Here is an 18,083-nt window from a genome sequence, read left to right on the forward strand (position 1 = left end):
GTTTAGACTGGAAGTTTTTTGGGACAGGGGTTGGCTCTCTGTATGGTGCACAATGAGAAAGGTGAGGCCCCTACATGCTAGAGATAGCACACATCATAATTTTACAAACTTAACAGAAAATCTGTTGGTTTGATCCCAGCATTTTCTTGATTTTGTAAGGCATATTGGTGGACATTGTAATGCAAACCTCAATGGAAAGATATTCTGTCTGTAAACTAGTGCTTATGAAGATGAGTATGCTATAAACAATGACAGTCCTTGATAGCACCCATGCCCTGATCTAACATTTATTGATGTACGAAATTAAAGACTTCTGCTAAACTGAACTGACTGCAATCACCACTGCTGCAGAGAACTGAGAATTAATTATCTGAAATAAATGTTCTCATTTCATAGAATATCAGGGTTAGAAGGGACCTCAGGAGGTCATCTAGTCCAACTCCCTGCTCAAACCAGGACCAATCTCCAACTAAATCATCCCAGCCCAGACTTTGTCAAGCCTGACCTTAAAAGCCTCTAAGGAAGGAGATTCCACCATCTCCCTAGGTTACCCATTCAATTTATTTCTGGGAGATTAGATATTGTCAGATTTCTCTCCTCTCCTTCCTTTTCTTGATGTCGTCTGCCTAAAGACAAATGTTCCACCGAAACATGTGTCATTTCAAGCATTAGTGGTCCGAAAGACTCCTTTCAAGTATGAAGAAGCAACAGAGCACACCCACAGACATTCACTTACTTCAAGCTTAGATGCTTAGGAGCACATGTAGAAGAGGTATGAACTAAGCACTGTAGTGGCCAACAGAAACTACTGACTTCTAATCCAGGCTTTGACAGTGTCCCCCCACATGGTCTTGGGCAAGTCACTTAATCTTAAAGAGAGGCTTTGAGGGAGATGGGATGGTCTTATGTTTAAGGCTCTAGCCTGCGAGAAAGGGGCAGGGCATGAACAGAGAATGGATGTGTCTGAGGACATATAGGCATTAGTGTGGTAAGCCAATGAGTTGCTTAGCTGTGCACTCCCCTTCTTAGAGTATGTCTACACAGCATATGAAGGTGAGCGCGTAGTGCTGGTATGCACACCCATGCTAGCTTTAATCTAGCTTGCACAGGTAACAGGGTAGACGAGGCAGCACTGGCTCCAGCATAGGCTAGCAAACAGAGTGTGTCCCCGGGCTTGTATTTGGGCAGATAGCCATGTAGATGTGGTGGCATGGGCTATTGTTACCAAAAGCTAGCCTGGGCGTGCCTACAATCACAACTACGTTTGCAGCACAGGCATATCCTTTGACCTGACAAGAGTAACCTGACGGCGATGCAGAAATGTGCTCGTTAATGCTGGATCAGGTTTTCCCTGGTTCTCCCCACATCCTTCTCATTTTGTTCCTCATGCTTATCCACACGCTGCACTCATACCTACGCTGGGCAGGTTCAAGCCTCGAATCCAGTCAAGGGGTCAAGATTATAGGAAGCAACTGGTGTTTTGGGGGCTGCAACTTTTGGATGCTCAACTTGAGACACCTTAAAGGGGCCTGATTTTCAGAAAGTGCTGAGGCCCTGCCCTCTGGGGATCAGAGCCCCGGAAGATGTCTGAAGTTGGCCTCCCAGGTTGGCTGGGATGTCTGTTATACCAACAAAATGATTGGTTCAGGTTTCCCCAAACAGTGCAGGAGATTAGTTGCAAATCTGGAAGGAAGGCAAAGGGGTGGGTACAGTAGCCTGGGTGAGTAGGAGCAAGGCCAGTGCTTCCATTAGGCGACCCTAGGCAATCGCCTAGGGCGCCAGGATTCGGGGGGCGGCATTTTGTGCGCTCCCCACAGGGCGCGCGGGAGCTTTCGGTTCCGCTCCCGTTGCGCCGCCGAAGAAGGACCCTCCGCTGACGTGCTGCAGAAAACAGCGGCAGGCAATTGAGCTACCACCGACGTTTCGGCAATGACTGATGCTGTCGCCTGCGGCATTTCGGCGGAGGGTCCTTCTTCGGCAGTGCGAGGGGAGCAGAACCGGAAGCTCCCATGCGCCCCGTGGGGAGCGCGCAAAATGCCGCCCCCCCGAATTCTGCCTAGGGCGCCAGAAACCGTGGCGCCGCTCCTGACTAGGAGAATTTCCTATCCATGTCTGTGATACTAACCCCAATCCAATAACTTTCCACTTCTGGGTGGTACCCACTAGGAGAGCTGTTTAAGAGTTACCACTAGGCTCACCGGTTATTAGTTGTGTTTTCGTTCCTCCAGCACTCTCTTGCTTGTTCATCTTAACATAAGAACGGCCCTACTGGGTCAGACCATGGTCCCCTTTGCCCTATCCTGCCTTCCAACAGTGGCCTGTACCAGAGCTTCGGGGGAGTGTACAGAACAGGCAATTCTGGAGTGATTCGCCCAGTCCTCCACTCACATGGCAGACAGAAGTTTAGGGTTGCCCTGAGCATGGGGTTGCATCCCCGACCATCTTGGCTAATAGTCATTGATGGAACTATCCCCCCTAAACTTATCCAGTTCTTTTTTGAAGCCAGGTATACTTTTGGCCATCACAACCTCAGGTTAGCTGCGCACTGAGTGAAAAAGTGCTGCCTATTGATTTCATTGGGTGACCTCTGGCTTTTGTATCACGTGAGAGGGTAAATAACACTTCTCTATTTATTGTTTCCACAGAATTCATGATTTTATAAAGATCTCTGTCATATCCCCATTTAACCCATTGTCTCTTTTCTAAAGCTGAACAATCATAATCTTTTTAGTCTCTCCTTGTTTGGAAGCCACTACAGACCCCGATCATCTTTGTTGCCTTTCTCTGATCTTTTCAAGTTGCCCTATATCCTTTCTGAAATGGGGTGAATTGGATGCAGTATTTTAGGTGTGGGTTTAGTGTGGATTTATATAGTGTCATTAAGCTATTTTCTGTCTTATCTTTGCATTCCTCTGATTTCCAAGTCAAAACACTGTGTGTTGAAACCACATTCCTTGCTGCCGGATGATGCAAGGAGAATGCCGTGTCCCCCACCCTCTATCTCTGAGCTGACAGGGTTTGATGGTCTGGCTGGAGAACCACATGGCTGGCAGTCAGTGTTCCATAAATAAAAGACACGGAAAGGAGTTTGGGCTCTTGGTGAGGCCTAGCAGAAGTAAGTACATGAAACGAAGCTCTCCACTGACTGGTATAGAGCTTAAAACTGTTTACAGGTCCCAGGAACAGCTGGCCACATAAACAACATCCACTGTGAAAGTTCTTCCTAAATACTAAATAATTCATAGCCAGATAAATATTTAACACCAAGGTGGCTCAAACATAAATTCTTCCATGGTGGAGGAAAATACTGCCCACTACAGTGGTGCCTGGGAGGAGAGAGACTCCCCAGGGGATGTGATAGATGACCCGTCGCTTGTGTTATTGGCCAGAGCAGCTCAGCAGGCCATGCAGGGTCCGACCCCACCCAGGCTCCCAGTGCGATGTGATGGTTGACCTAAGCAGCCTTTTCCAATTTCTGCTTCTCAGGGCTTGGCTACACTTACAAATTTGCAGCGCTGCAGCAGGGTGTGAAAACACACCCTCTGCAGCGCTGCAAATTGCGGCGCTACAAAGCGCCAGTGTAGTCAAAGCCCCAGCGCTGGGAGCCGCGCTCCCAGCGCTGTCCGTTATTCCCCACAGGGAAGTGGAGTACGGACAGCGCTGGGAGAGTTTTCTCCCAGCGCTGGCGCTTTGATTACACTTAGCGCTTCAAAGCGCTGCCGCGGCAGCGCTTTGAAATGCAAGTGTAGCCAAAGCCTCAGACATCAATTCAAGATGCTCTTTCCATGTGCTGCAGAACGCACACATTCCTGCAGAGCTGGGCCTTGAGTCTGATCCTTCAGCTCCCCCAAAGCTCCAAGAAAGCCTCTACCACTTGAGCTAAAACAAGATCTTTCATAGCTAACAGGAATCGTAGGTCCTATATTAGAGGCCCAGCCACTTGGAGACACCACTCATTCATGTGCACAAGGCCAGTTACTACAGAGTGACCTCAACACTTCTGCCAGGAGTTGCCTTGTTTCTGAAGTCTGTTTGATCTGTGACTATATTGAATTTATACCTTTTTTTTAGTGAGAATCTTTCCAACCCAGGGCCTGTGCAGCAGGGGTGGCTCCAGGCCCCAGCATGCCAAGTGCATGCATGGGGCGGCAAGCCGCGGGGGGTGCTCTGCCGGTGCTGCGAGGGCGGCAGGCAGGCTGCCTCCGACGGTTTGCCTGCGGAGGGTCTGCTGGTCCCGCGGCTTCGGACCCTCCGCAGGCAAACCGCTGGAGGCAGCCTGCCTGCCGTGCTTAGGGCAGCAAAATCCCAAGAGCCGCCCCTGCTGTGCAGGGAGGCCTGCTACATGTAGCCCCTTTCCCCTGCTCCGTTTATTCGCCATATTTCTCTCCTACTTCACTGTTAACTGCAAGCAGAAGTTCTCAGCCTCTGCAGTCACCTCTCTGAACTCCATAGTCTGAGGCTCATTCCAGCCAGGGCCGGCTCTGGCTTTTTTACCGCCCCAAGCAAAAAAAAAAAAAGGGGGGGAGGGGCCGCCAGAGCGGCAAAGCAGAGGAAAAAACGAAAACAAAACCACAGCGGGGCCAGAGCGGCAAAGTGGGGTGGGGGGACGACAAAAAAACGGCACAGCTGGAATGGCAAAGGGGGAGGGGGGGAACTGCAGCACAGCTGGAGTAACAAAGCATGGAAAAAAAACCCAACAACAACATAAAACCACGGTGGGGCTGGAGCGAAAAAGGGGGGGGGGGACAGGGCTCTGGAGCGGCAAAGCAGGTGAAAAAAAAACAACCTGCGGCGCGGCTGGAGCAGCAAAATGGGGGTGGGGGAACGGCGTGGATGGCAAAGCAGGGGAGAACAAAACAAAAAAAACCTACAGGGCGGCCGGAGCCAGGGGACCCCCTGTGCTGCAGAGTGTGCGCCCGGTCTAATGGGGGGAAGGGGAGGGAGCGACGGAGGTTGGATGGGTTGGAGATTCTGAGGCGGGCAGCCAGGGCTTCACGGGGGCGCTCACCCCACGACCTGCGCCGCCTGCCAGGAGGGCTCCGAGCTGCTCCGGTCGGCGGGGAGGGAAGGACGCGGGCTGCCCTGCCAAATTTGCTGCAGGGCGCTCCCCTCCTCTGCCCCCTACAGGGCGGCCAGAGCAACAAACAAACAAACAAACAAACAAACCAAAAAAGCGTCAGTGCCGCCCTAGGATTGGGTGGAAGCCGCCCCCTAGAATCTGCCGCCCCAAGCACCAGCTTGCTCAGCTGGTGCTTGGAGCGGGCCCTGATTCCAGCACTTCGCTGCCGTCTCCAATCACTTGATGTATAACGATATATTTACCTGCAGTTACATGATTGAGCCACTAGATGTCACTGTGCACCATACGGCATTGTAGACTGTGCACATGGACCCTGGTAACCAAGGGAGACAAAGCTAGAACTCAAGCTGCATGGAAGCCTGTTTGTAATTGCGGTTGTAGTGGTTTTATTGAAGAAATGGCTCCTCTTCAAGACATACTGTGATTCCATATAGCATAGTATGAGGTACCCTTCTACGTACAAATGCTTACACCCTGTCTAGCTCACCCAGTTGTGTCACCCCATATCCCACCCAGCTCTGACAATGCAATAAATGCCTGACACACAGGAGTGAAGTTAAACTTTATTTCCTGGCCCTATTACAGATACTTGGTCCAACTGCTCCCAGTGGAAAAAAAAATCTCTTCACCAATCTTCCTGGCACAAAGGGGCATTTGGACTTCCTAATCCCCTGAGCCAACTGAGTCAGGTAGCACCTGGGGTAGAGATCCTAGCACAGATGGTCAGAGGCCCAGGCTATGCTGCTGTGTTGCAGGAATCTGTAGTACTGATTCAGTGCATCCCCCACAGCGGCTTCCACTGCCAGGGCCCCTCTAGTGCATGAGAGCTGAACAGCACAATGAATGGCTTTAGGTTTGTAAATTATAACTGTGAATCCCGTCGTATCTGGCTGAGGGTAAAGTATTTGGATAAATCATTCTGGTTTTGGACCCTCTCTATTTCCTGTGAGCTGCGGTTGTCACAAAGGCACCAACATCGTGATCAGGGAGGCTGCCTCAGTGAGCAGACAATTACAGTTCATTTCTTCAGCTGAAGTATAAATTGTCCAATAGAGGAACTCTGTTAAACAACAGAATAACAAATACAGAGTTAGACTTGGCTACTCCAAGCTTAACTCCCCCTTAGGAGCTGCAGGAGTCTCAGAGCAGAAGGTGAATTTGCACAGCCAAGCTTCTGCAATCCCCAAACACAGTAGGTTGACTTGAGGACAGCAGGGCAGGCTTGCCTAGAAATTTCCTTCTTCTTGCTGATTAAGTGAGGCTCCTTAACATGGCTTCTTGTCACTATCCCATGTACTACACCAAGCCAAACTAGAATGGCCATATGGATCCCACAGATTCAGTTTGGGAGGATGCAGGCATCTTAACCAAGTGTAACCCACACACCGCCTGGGTGTGGTGCTCTGTCCCATCAGACACTGAGGCCATTTAGAGATTAATGAGTCTGCTATAACCTTAGTTAAAGGCCAGTTGGCTTTTAGCTCATGCACTAAGCTCCACAGGTCCCCGGTTCGATCCTGCCCGTCCCCGACCGGGATCTCTCGATGTTACACAAGGAAGTCCCAATATAGTGGCACCACAAAGTGTATAGTTTTGATTTGACTGTGTATTATTGACAATACATTTTTAAGAACTTCCCTCATGGATCTGAATCCTGAGATTTAAACCACCTTACTTCTTCACTTCTGGGTCCTACACCGAGTTCTCTTTAATCCCATTGTGACAACATGCTCCACTCTCTGCCAGCATGGTGCCTGTTCCTGGTCACTCTGGGGAATAGCTCACCAGGTTGACACCCCTTCCTGCAGTTACATGCTGTCACTCCATCTCCCTCTCCTGGTCTTCAGCCCCTCTCATACTCCATGAGCTTCTGCTGCCTCTTAAGTTCATGGAGGATAGGTCCATCAATGGGTATTAGCCAGGATGGACAGGGGTGGTGTCCCTAGTCTCTGTTTGCCAGAAGCTGGGAATGGGTGACAGGGGATAGATCATTTGATGATTCCCTGTTCTGTTCATTCCCTCCGGGGCACCTGACACTGGCCACTGTCGGAAGACAGGATACTGGGCTAGATGGACCTTTGGTCTGACCCAGTACGGCCGTTCTTATGTTCTTTTCATGACTCAGCCCTCTGGCCAGGTCTCTATATGACTTTTCCCCTTCTGGGGTACCAAAGGGTCCTTCAACAATTCTGGATAGTCTTCCCATTCACTGCCTCAGGGCCACTCTCTCGGTGGCTGGCAGGGGAACCTGGGCCCACCCACTGCTCCAGGTTCCAGCTCAGGGACATTCTAGCCAGCAGTCCAGGTCTGTTCCCTCTTAGACCTTTCTGCCTTTCTCTGAGCCCATTCCTACCATCCATCACTGCCCCCTCTCTGGGGTTTGCCAGCCTCCTAACTCCTCCCTTGCAGGGAATAACTGTGGGCTATCTGCCTCTGCAGCCTCCAAACACGCCTCCCTTCTCCCAGGGAGTGACTGCAGACTTTCCCAGCAGCCCCTTTCTGCTGCCAATTTCCTGCCTTTACAGCCCCACTCCAGCTCATGCCTCCTCAACCGGGCTCCCTCCTGAAGTGAAGGGATTGCTTGGCTGCCTGATTCCTCTCAGCTGTGGCCTGTTGGGTTAATTAGCCCCCTTCTCAATCTGCTTTACCCCTTTCAGGGCAAGTGCGAGTAAACACCCCATCACACTCACCCAGCAGCACCGCCTTCTGTTTTAGCCCTTTCACTGCCCCTACCCTCCCAGCTTTGCCATTGCAATGCAATCCACTGTCATCACTGTCTCATATTTCAGCCCTTGTTCTGTTTATAGGATGCCTGAAGGTGTGATGCGAGGTGTATGGCACCTCAGTTTGGATTCACAGCACAGCTAGATAATCTGGTCCTTGATCCCGCACTCCCCAGAGCTCTGTAAGTGCACTGCAGTCCAGCCCTGCCCCCAACACTGCTCATCCCTCATAGCCCCCCAGAGCTCTGTCAGCAAACCTTAATCCTGACCAACAAGCTCCCCTGCTATGCCAGTCATGGCCGCCCCACAGTTTCACCTCAGTCCAGACCTACACTCCCTGTGACGGCTTCTACCCATCCGTATCTGAGAGCGGTGCCTGATGGAAGTATAGCTCTGTGATATGAACAAACCTCCATCAGGCAGTTGCAGGAGAGCAGATGACTAATTTTCACTTAGGGCCTAAACTGAGATTCAGTGAGGTTACAATCTAGGGTCTGAGGGTGGGACTGGGACTTGGTTGCTAGTAAATTTTAATCCCATCCCTCATACCGACTTGCTTTGCTTCAATAAGCAGAGTCCATAAATCCCACCATTTGGGAACACTACACTCCTCATCTATGCCCCCAGTGGTTGCAGAGCTGGCTGCCTGCCTCCTGTTAAATGCTAATACCTGCCCTCTCTTTGTACCCAAATTAAAGAAGCTGGTGTGATGTCACCAACAATAGCTGTGCATAGAATTATTTGACTTGGAAGGTACCTCCAGTGGGCCATCAAGTCCTTCCCCATGGCATCATAGGCATATTGATTCTATTATGTCTAACACAGAGATATATGGGGTCTTATCTGGAATGACTCCAGTGGTAGCAATTCCACAATCTCCCACAGCAACTTCTTCCACTGCTAGACTGTTTGCAATTAAAACGTTTCTCCTGAGGTGTTGCTCAGACCTTCCGAGCTGCAGCAGCTTTAGCTTGTCACGCAACATCTTGTTCTCCTCTAGTTGACTAATGAGAATAATTGATCCCTGACCTTTGCACACCATCCCTTTAAGCAACTACCACAATTCTCCTCTGGCCTCTTCTCACCAGTCTAGACATGAACAGTTCAACCAGCCTCTCGCTATCATAAATCTTATGGGATGTCACAGACTTTCATCATTATTTTGTTTCTCTCCTCTGAACTCTCTCTTAAAAGAACAGCTGGTGCCCAACACTGAACGCACTCATCTAGCTGAAGCCTAGATATTGCTGCGTAGACTCAAATTATATTGACCAGCAAGCTTTTCCCTACCTGGCGGCCACATCATTTTGCTGGATATTTTTGGGGCGGGTGTGGGATGGGAGAGGAGAGCATCGCAATGTTGCTGTTTCCATCAGCTTTTCGTGGTGATAGGCTTAAGGAGGCTTAAAGAGCTCAATCTGTTTAGCTTATCAAAAAGAAAATCAAGAGGTGACTTGATTACAATGTACAAGTACCTTCACAGGGAGAATATACTGGGTACTAAAGGGCTCTTTAATCTAGCAGAGAAACGTAAAACAGGAACCAACAGCTGGAAGTTAAAACCAGAGAAACACAAATTATAAATAAGGCACAAATGTCTAACAGTGAGGATGACTAACCTTTGGAACAAACTAGCAAGGGATTCTCCATCTCCTGAGACCTTCAAATAAAGACGGAATGCCTGAGTCAAACATAAGTTATAGGAATAAGTGGATAACACTCTATGGCCTGCCAAACGTGGGGCCACTGGATGATCGAGGTGCTAAAGGAGCATTCAAGGAAGATAAGGCCATTGCAGAGAAGCTAAATGAATTCTTTGCATTGGTCTTGGCTGCAGAGGATGAGGGAGATTCCAATGCCTGAACCATTCTTTTTAGGTGACAGATCTGAGGAACTGTCCCAGACTCAGGTGTTGATAGAGGAGGTTTTGGAACACATTAATAAATTAAACAGTAATGAGTCACCAGGGATTCACTCAAGAGTTCTGAAGAAACTCAGATTTGAAATTGCAGAACTACTAACTGTGGTGTGTAGTTTATTGCTTAAATCAGCTTGTGTACCAGGTGACTGGAGGATAGCTAATGTAATGCCAATTTTTAATAATGGCTCCAGAGGCAATCCTGGCAATTACAGGCTGATAAGCCTAACTACAGTACCAGGCAAATTGTTTGAAAATCTAGTAAAGAACAGAATTATCAGACACATAGATGAACATGATTTGTTGGGGAAGAGTCAACACAGCTTTTGTAGAGGAAAATCATGTCTCGCCAATCTATTAGAATTCTTTGAGGGGATCAACAAACATGTAGACAAGGGGGTGATCCAGTGGGTATAGTGTACTTGGACTTTCAGAAAGCCTTTCACAAAGATCTTAAGCAAAGTAAACAGTCATGGGATAACAGGAAGGTCCTCTTATGCATCAGTAACTGGTTAAAAGATAGGACACAAAGGATAGGAATAACTGGTCAGTTTTCACAATGGAAAGAGGTAAATAGTGGGCTCCCTCAAGGATCTGTACTGAAACCAGTGTTGTTCAACATAGTCGTAAATGATGTGGAAAAAGGGGTAAACAGTGAGGTGGCAAAATTTCCAGTGATACAAAATTATTCTAGATAGTTAAGGCCAAAGCAGACTGCAAAGAGCTACAATGTGATATCACAATGCTGAATGACTGGGCAACAAAATGGCAGATGAAATTCAATGTTGATAAAGGAAAAAAAATCCCCACTACACATCTAAAATGATGAGGTCTATATTAGCTGCTAGGGATGGGGAAGATAGCGCAAAGGAGGCCGCAATAGGCAGAGTTTACGAGGGGCTCCTCCCATCCTTTCCAGAAAGCACAGCCCATATCAGAAACCTACTGCCCCAAGCCTTTTTCTCTTCCCCAGCACCTGGCCATGGTCCCCCTTGCTGGCTACTTTCCCATTCTTCCTCCTGGGGACTCCCTGGAGAAACTCATATCAGGTCCTTTCCAGTCCCTTCTGAGCTACAGGCAGCTCTTTTTATATCTTAGCTTCTATCCCCCAGAAGGCTGTGCTGTAGCTTAGCATCATCTGGTCACCTGACCCCACTGGGACTACAACCCCCAGAGTGCCTGGCCTTAAAGGAGATGAACACTTGGAACAGAAGTGAACGAATCCAAGCCTGGGTTAAAGGGAAAATACACTTCTGAGTGGTAGAATTTCATGCTGTGTATAATTATAAGGCCTGCCTGTGAAAGTTGGGCATGAGCAATTGCACATGGAAAGATGTGTCTACAGTTTGTTGGACACAATTGTTATTGTGCGAGCAAAGCTAGTGAATGTGCTTACAAATGGTTACTTGCATTTCTAATTGGCTTTTTGCACATACCCGATTTGAGACAGGAAAGGCAGTGTGTGTGCATGAAACTTTGCCAGGCCACAGCAAAGTGCATATTTTTCCTGCATAACAATATGAACACAGTTCAGAAAACCAGACTCATAATGCCTGGAGCAACAGATGAACTCACCATAAGAGACAGCTACCAAAATGCTATATTTAAGCTTATCTAGACTCAGAGAAAGTGTGGCTCTTATTAATGCAACTGTATTTGCAGACACAGTCTTGTTATAGTTATAGAAGAACAGAAGGAATATAGAATATTCATCCCAGGGGAAGGAATAATAGTCTCAAGAGATGAAGAAAGCATCTGTAGTCAGGAGATTTTTTTTTTAAACTAGGTTAGATACACTCTGGAAAAATGAGAATTGGTATTCAATGTAAGCACATTGATTATGAGGAAGGAACACTCTAAAACACACAAGGTGCAACATGTAGTTCCAGAGGAATTATTTGCTGTGTGTTACCTTCCCTCTTTCTAATACCATGAATCACAATGAGGTCGTTTGTTATTCAGAGGGACCTCACTTGCATTTCCCTTACTATCCTATTGAAATGGAGAATTAATTAATAATTAGTTAATGGACATTGGAAAAAAAAATCCCTTTCTTCTTCCTTGCCATGAAATGAAACCAGATTAGGATTAGATCATCTCTGTATTTTGCCCAATCCATGGATAATTGATTTAGCGTTAGAGAGGGAACAAATGTGCTGCCTCCTTCCCTATAGCGCTCTTGAAGGGAGGGACAGGAGCGCAGAAACAGGCCACAATAGAACGTCAAAAAATACATAGGCTCTCTCACCATTTTAGACTCAGTGAGGGTTTTCTGGAATGTGGCAGACTTATGATGAGCTTCTTTTAGTATTCATAATGTAGCTTAGATGGTTATTTTCCCAGGGTGACAAGGAGTAATGGAATAAAACAATGCAAAGGGAACTTTGCCGAACAGCGGAGTAAGTAGTGGCTGCCCCATTGGGTGGTTAATTTAAACTAGACTGCATGAAACACTGGTGCACATACTGTAAGGAACAGACTTGCATTGGTAGGTGTTGAATTCAATGTCCTAAGAGACCTTTTCTATTTCTAATTTCTACAATTTGTATTAATCTTTAGCGCAAGAATCTGTGCAAGTTAAAGAGGAAAACAATTGAATGAACTGAGTGAAAAAACAAGAATGAACTATCATGGAATCATAGAATCATGGACCAACCCCAACTAAATCATCCCAGCTAGGGCTTTATCAAACTGGGCTTTAGAAACCTCTAAGGATGGAGATTCCACCACCTCCCTAGGTAACCCATTCCAGTGCTTCACCACCCTTCTAGTGAAATTGTGTTTCCTAATATTCAACCTAAACCTCCCCCACTGCAACTTGAGACCATTACTCCTTGTTCTGTCATCTGCCACCACTGAGAACAGCCTAGCTCCATCCTCTTTGGAACCCCCCTTTAGGTAGTTGAAGGCTGCTATCAAATCTCCCCTCACTCTTCTCTTCTGCAGACTAAATAAGTCCAGTTCCCTCAGCCTCTCCTCATAAGGCATGAGCCCCAGCCCCCTAATCATTTTTGTTATCCTCTGCTGGAATCTCACCAATTTGTACACATCCTTTCTGTAGTGGGGGGCCCAAAACTGGACGCAATACTCCAGATGTGGCCTCAGCAGTGCCGAATAGAGGGGAATGATCACTTCCCTTGATCTGCTGGCAATACTCCTACTAATGTAGCCCAATATGCCATTAGCCATATTGGCAACAAGGGCACACTATCTGGTGTGCATGTGCAGCACTGCCCTCTGCTGGATGGAATCAGTGCTGTTCAGCTACTGATCACATTCTATACTGCTAGCCGGTGAGGGAGATCCTCTTTAGCTCATATTATAGTGGTCTTGTCTTTTTGGAGCATGAAAATCTGAATTTTGTTTTCTTGGGTTTTCATACACATATGGCAAACATATTGCAAAATTTCAGTGTGAGTTATTTTTATTTTAGATCAAATAACACAAACAAGAAAAAACAAAAAACAAAAAACAAAGTATGAAATCTCCAAGTCCTAAGCAGCTCAGGATTTGTCACAACATCATCTGTCATTAGAGCCTGCTTGAAATTTCCTCCCAGCTTATTTTTCCTTTTACAGCTTGAGTGCGTATTCATTTCAAACAAAACAAAGAATCTCCTTCCAGGCAAAAGCTTTCCTCAGAGGCAATGATTTAAACTGTGGATGTTTGCAGTATAATAACTGTCCCAGATAGTCTTATAGAGTTGCCTCTCAGTGTGTCAGACTAATTTTACGTCCTCTAGGAGTGGCATTTCTGATTCCTATCTTGACCTTTTATTCTTTGGAAAGCACAGATCGGGAAACAAAGTTTAAAGTCAGCTGGATCTTTTACGGTAGTTTCCTTTGCAGGCTTCACTGTTGCCTACTGCAGTCCCACTGGTTCTCAGGTCCAGTCTCCTTGTTCAGCAGTCCCAGTCTTAATCTCCCCCCAGCCTACGGGCTCTTAGTCTCCCCACGCTCCAACTCCAAGTCTCTTTGTCCAACCGGTATCAGTCTCCTCCTCTCTACCTCCCAGTTTCCCTCTCCCCACCTGCCAGCCTCCAGTCCCAGTCTCCTCACAACTTGTCCCAATCTACTTCCCCTACTCCCACCCACAGGTCTGGCTCTTGTCCCCTCTGCATTCAAGTCGGGCAGCCTTGGTCCAGCAGAGGATCAATGGGCACACAGGAGAGAGAGTCTCCCTGCTCTCATTTCAGACCTATCCAGACCTGGCCCCAGCAGGGCATGTCGCAGCCCAAAGATGCCATTGCAAGGAAAGTCCTGCTCAGCCTTGGGCTGGAGCATGTCCAGTGCAGACATTCTTTGGGGGAATTCAGCTGCTAAAATCTATGAAGCCTTTACTGAACATGTGAGAACTGCTGTTTTTCAAAGGCTTCTAACTTGGTCAAATTTGGATGGATGTTCATGGGGGTGGCCAGGCCTGATGCAAAGAACTCCCACTGCCAAATGTCAAGCGCCCCCTCCAAAGCATAGGGCATTAAAGATACTCAAAGGAAAAGTTGCCAGAACCTGTGTAGTGCCTTCTGAAAACACTCCGGCCTGTGCTTCGGCAAAGAAAGATGCTGAAGTGCACAAAGGATTGTGCCACAACATTACCCCAAACATCCTGTTACGTGGACAGAGTATTATTTATTTTAGTTGCACGTGGAAATCCCCACATCAAGATCGGGGGTCCAGCAGTCTAGGCACTAGCAAACATAGTGAAAGACTAAGTGTTCCATGGCAGAGACTACAAGATAGACAAAGGGAGGGAGAAGAAAGCAAACTGGCCTAGGTCACACAGCAGAGCTTGGAAAAGAACCCAGGACTCCTGAGTCATTATCATACCTTATCTACTAGATCATACCTTTGCACTAGGAGCACTTGCCCTAGGATGTCGTCATCCCTAGTTCCTGGTGGATGCAGATGGGATGCTGCTTACAGCATGGTGGTTCTGTTTCCTGCCTCCGCCAGTCAACTGACCTTTTATTTGCATGGCACTTTTCTAGAGCTGATTGGGAAACAATTTTGTCCCTCGACTAAAAATATAGACAAAAAATGATATTTTTCACCCCTTGAAAATTTCCTTCCAATTTTTTTTTGGTGTTTCAGCAGCCCAAACCCTAGAGCTTTTCAAAGAAATCTTGCAGCAAAATTATTTTGGTGAATACCCAAAAATGTTCATCAAAAATGGTCATATAACTAGGAGCAGCCCTTCCAGGAACAACTCACCCAGCTGCAGGTCTCTGCTGGTATGTCTCTGTTACAACAGTGTCCAGTATAGTGGGCCTTCAGCCTGCTGGCTCAAAACAACCTTCAGTCCTACCCCTTTCAGGGCATTTAAAGTTCAAAGGTAATCATGGGTGAAAAAAACAAATCAAAATCCAGGTCACTCCACACCTTCTGTTCAAGGTTTGTCTCCTAAGCAGTCTGTGTTTCCACCGATTCCCTTCCCAGGGAATCCAATAGGAGTGATCTGGGTGGCAAGCAAGCTCCATCTCATAGCTGAAGTCACTCTTCTCTCCCAGCAAGAGAAACAGAGCTCTGTCTTCCTTCCTGGTCAGCCCTGTTCTGGGGTAGCCCCTCTCCTTTTATCTCCCCTCTCCACACTGCCATTGGCTGCAGGTGTAGCAGGGCGGGGCCAACTCGCTCCATAGGCTTTCCATAACCCTTTCCTTGCCAGTGGAGAGCCTGTCAGTCTCCTTAACCCTCTCATTGCCTGTGTGGAGCCTCTGCCCCAGGAAGGATAATTTTTCACACACACACAAACACAAAGTTTCAACAGCAAATTTCCAGCTCTGTGCATTACCTTTCTCTTGATGGCAAGTGAAAGACAAAACTTTTGTCATTCAGCCATGTTAACACCCACCTACCAACCCCCAACAAGCTAATGCCGCTTGTTGGGGGTGAAAGTTTTTTGTTGGCAGGAGAGTTCTCTCCTGCCGACAAACAGCGGCTGCACTATGTAATAATAATAATAATTGGAGATATCCCTATCTCCTAGAACTGGAAGGGACCTCGAAAGGTCATCGAGTCCAGCCCCCTGCCTCCACTAGCAGGACCTTTTAGCGGCATGGCTGTAGTGGAACAGCTGTGTTGCTAAAAGCTGCGTAGTGTAGACAGAGCCTCAGGTGCTTAAGTCTTTCTTAGTCCTTAGTGCTCGAGCCACCAGTTGTTTAGTTGTTGGTTATGACTTCCCAGTTCCCCATTTGTGCCTGGAATTGCCTCCCCAAGGACTCTGGGTGGCAAAGTCTCAGTTTTTTCCCAGGGTTAAAAGTCTTGTTTTTAATGGGGGGTTTTCTTCCCAATAAATGCCTTTGGGAGCAGGAATTTCCAGAGCTCAGGTCTGTTTCTTGGGTGGCCTGAGTCGGCCTCACTTGGACATTTTCTCTGTCACGCTACTCCACCGTCTTTTCCGTCTGCCTTTTTGGCATTTCATTGTGGTGGAGTCTTCTCCTTTCTGCTTTGCTACCAGCTTGCCTTAAGGAATCTCAGTAACTTGGCTAATTTTCTGTGGTATTATTGCTTGGCCTGTCTGCTTTTTAAGCCTCTAAACTAGTCAAAACTAAGCCCTGGCTTCCCAGTCTGGGTTCTTTGCACATACTACACTTTTGCAAGCTAGCGAACTGGTCCCAGTTCAGTTCAGTCTGCGCTCTTAACCCCCAGTGCCATATTCAGCCAGCAGAGCATCCTGAGTTCCTCCAGCACAGTAAAGAGAAGAATCGCCGGAGAGCCGAGGGAACCAGAGGCTGCCAGGGAGCAGGAGCCACCTGCTGGTGGCAGCAATCTGGGAGCGGGTTGCAAAGAGAAGGCTGGCCAATTTGGGGACTGGGGCTGAGAGATGGGCTGGGAAGCAGCCTGCTGCTGGCAAGGGGGGCAGCAGCAGATATCTAGGGGACAGGTGCACCACAGCACTCGCAATTGTCCCCCTGCAGCAGGGTCAGGTACAATCTAAATGTGAATCATCCATTTTTATGGAGCCTGGGCATTGCAAGCAGGCTCTGCATGGGAAACCAGGTGGGAAGACATCTCCTATATCTATGCAGGAGGCTGCATAATGCTGGGTTTGCTAGTGCTTCCCATCACACTGCAGACTGGGTGTATTTTGCGGGGGGACGGGGATACGGCCATGGATCCAGTGTGCCAACAAAGGAGCTTTCTGGGTTGAAAGTGCACCCATCTCCTTGTCCCCCAACTCTTCCTCGGTCTCAAGAACCATACGTTGGCCCACTAATTTTAAAGACATGCCCAGTCTTTACGCAGAGACTTCACAGATTCTCTTGAGACTTGTGCCAGGCTCACGGAGAGGTTCGTGACGACTCTGGTGTGAGGTACCGAGTATCACAAGGTTTGGGATTTTGCTGGGAACCTTCCACATGAGGTAAGATGTTACCCACAGGTTGGAAAATGACAGACCAGGCCCTAAAATGATCTTCTTCCCTACACTTTAAATATGTTCTCCTTTTATTACCTTTGGGCTTCTGAGAATGATTAATCAGGGCTTAATGCTTAGATGGGGTGGTTGATTTTTTAATCACTAAAGCACAATAAGGAATTGCAATCAATAGTGTAATGGGTTGTTCTGAGGTTTTTATTTTTTCTTAGCCCCCAGGCAATGAGCTACCAGCCAACTCTGAAAAACGTTCTGCTTCGCTTCATCCTCCGCTGAGTTCCTGAACAACGTTCATTTCCCCCGTGTAATTTATACACCAAAGTCAAACTCACGGATCCTCTCCAATTAGCACCATGAAGAAAACTGTGGGGCAAAAATATTGTGATCAATGTGCAATTTTCTTTTTGTTTAGCTGGGCTTCCTGAATTACCGTAACTTCTCAAAAATATTAATTCTCTCGCTCACACACACTCACTTTCTCTCATTTGAGGAAGCCAGCTGAGGAATTCAGGGTTAAAAAAGCAAAGGAAGCTTGTAAATCACTGTGTGTTATTATTGGGAAAAATAAATGAAATCTCCTGTGTCTTCACAGGATTGTGCCATTGTGTTGTAACTTTTGCTTGTTCAATAACGCGCCCCCCCAAAGAAAATAACCAAAAAAAGTGTGGAAGGATTGATCAGTGTTTTTTTTAAAGATACTGTCTTTCAGATGTCTTCTACCACCTCCGCTTATGTGTTGATCAAAGAAAACATGCCTCGGCAATTTTTAACTTAAGCAAAGAAACTTTTCTTTCTTTTCATAAAGAAAAAAAGAAAAAGAAAAAAGAAAAAGGGGCCAGAGCTGGAGTCTTTAGGATAACAAGGTTCTACGGGGTCAGACCAGTGATTCCGGCATTCTCTCAGTGGTCTCATATGCTTATCCATATGCCTGAGAATTTTGAGGGGCAGGATAAAATGGATTCTGGGTCTTGGCCACATAGAAATTTCCCTA

General features: G+C 47.3%; 1 long non-coding RNA gene across 2 annotated transcripts in view; it reads left to right on the forward strand.

Moving 5' to 3' along the window:
* The window catches only part of LOC123364808, a 60,569-nt gene extending 43,068 nt beyond the window's left edge, over positions 1 to 17,501 (forward strand). The window contains exon 4 of one of the 2 annotated variants that reach the window (XR_006577288.1): positions 17,305 to 17,501. This is a non-coding gene — a long non-coding RNA (uncharacterized LOC123364808). Of the gene's footprint in view, positions 1 to 2,924; positions 3,040 to 17,304 lie in introns of those variants that run through there. The other variant, XR_006577289.1, reaches the window with a different exon arrangement.
* Positions 17,502 to 18,083: the final 582 nt, after the last annotated feature.

The sequence above is a fragment of the Mauremys mutica genome, chromosome 2 (genome assembly GCF_020497125.1).
Source record: "Mauremys mutica isolate MM-2020 ecotype Southern chromosome 2, ASM2049712v1, whole genome shotgun sequence".
NCBI lineage: Eukaryota > Metazoa > Chordata > Testudines > Geoemydidae > Mauremys > Mauremys mutica.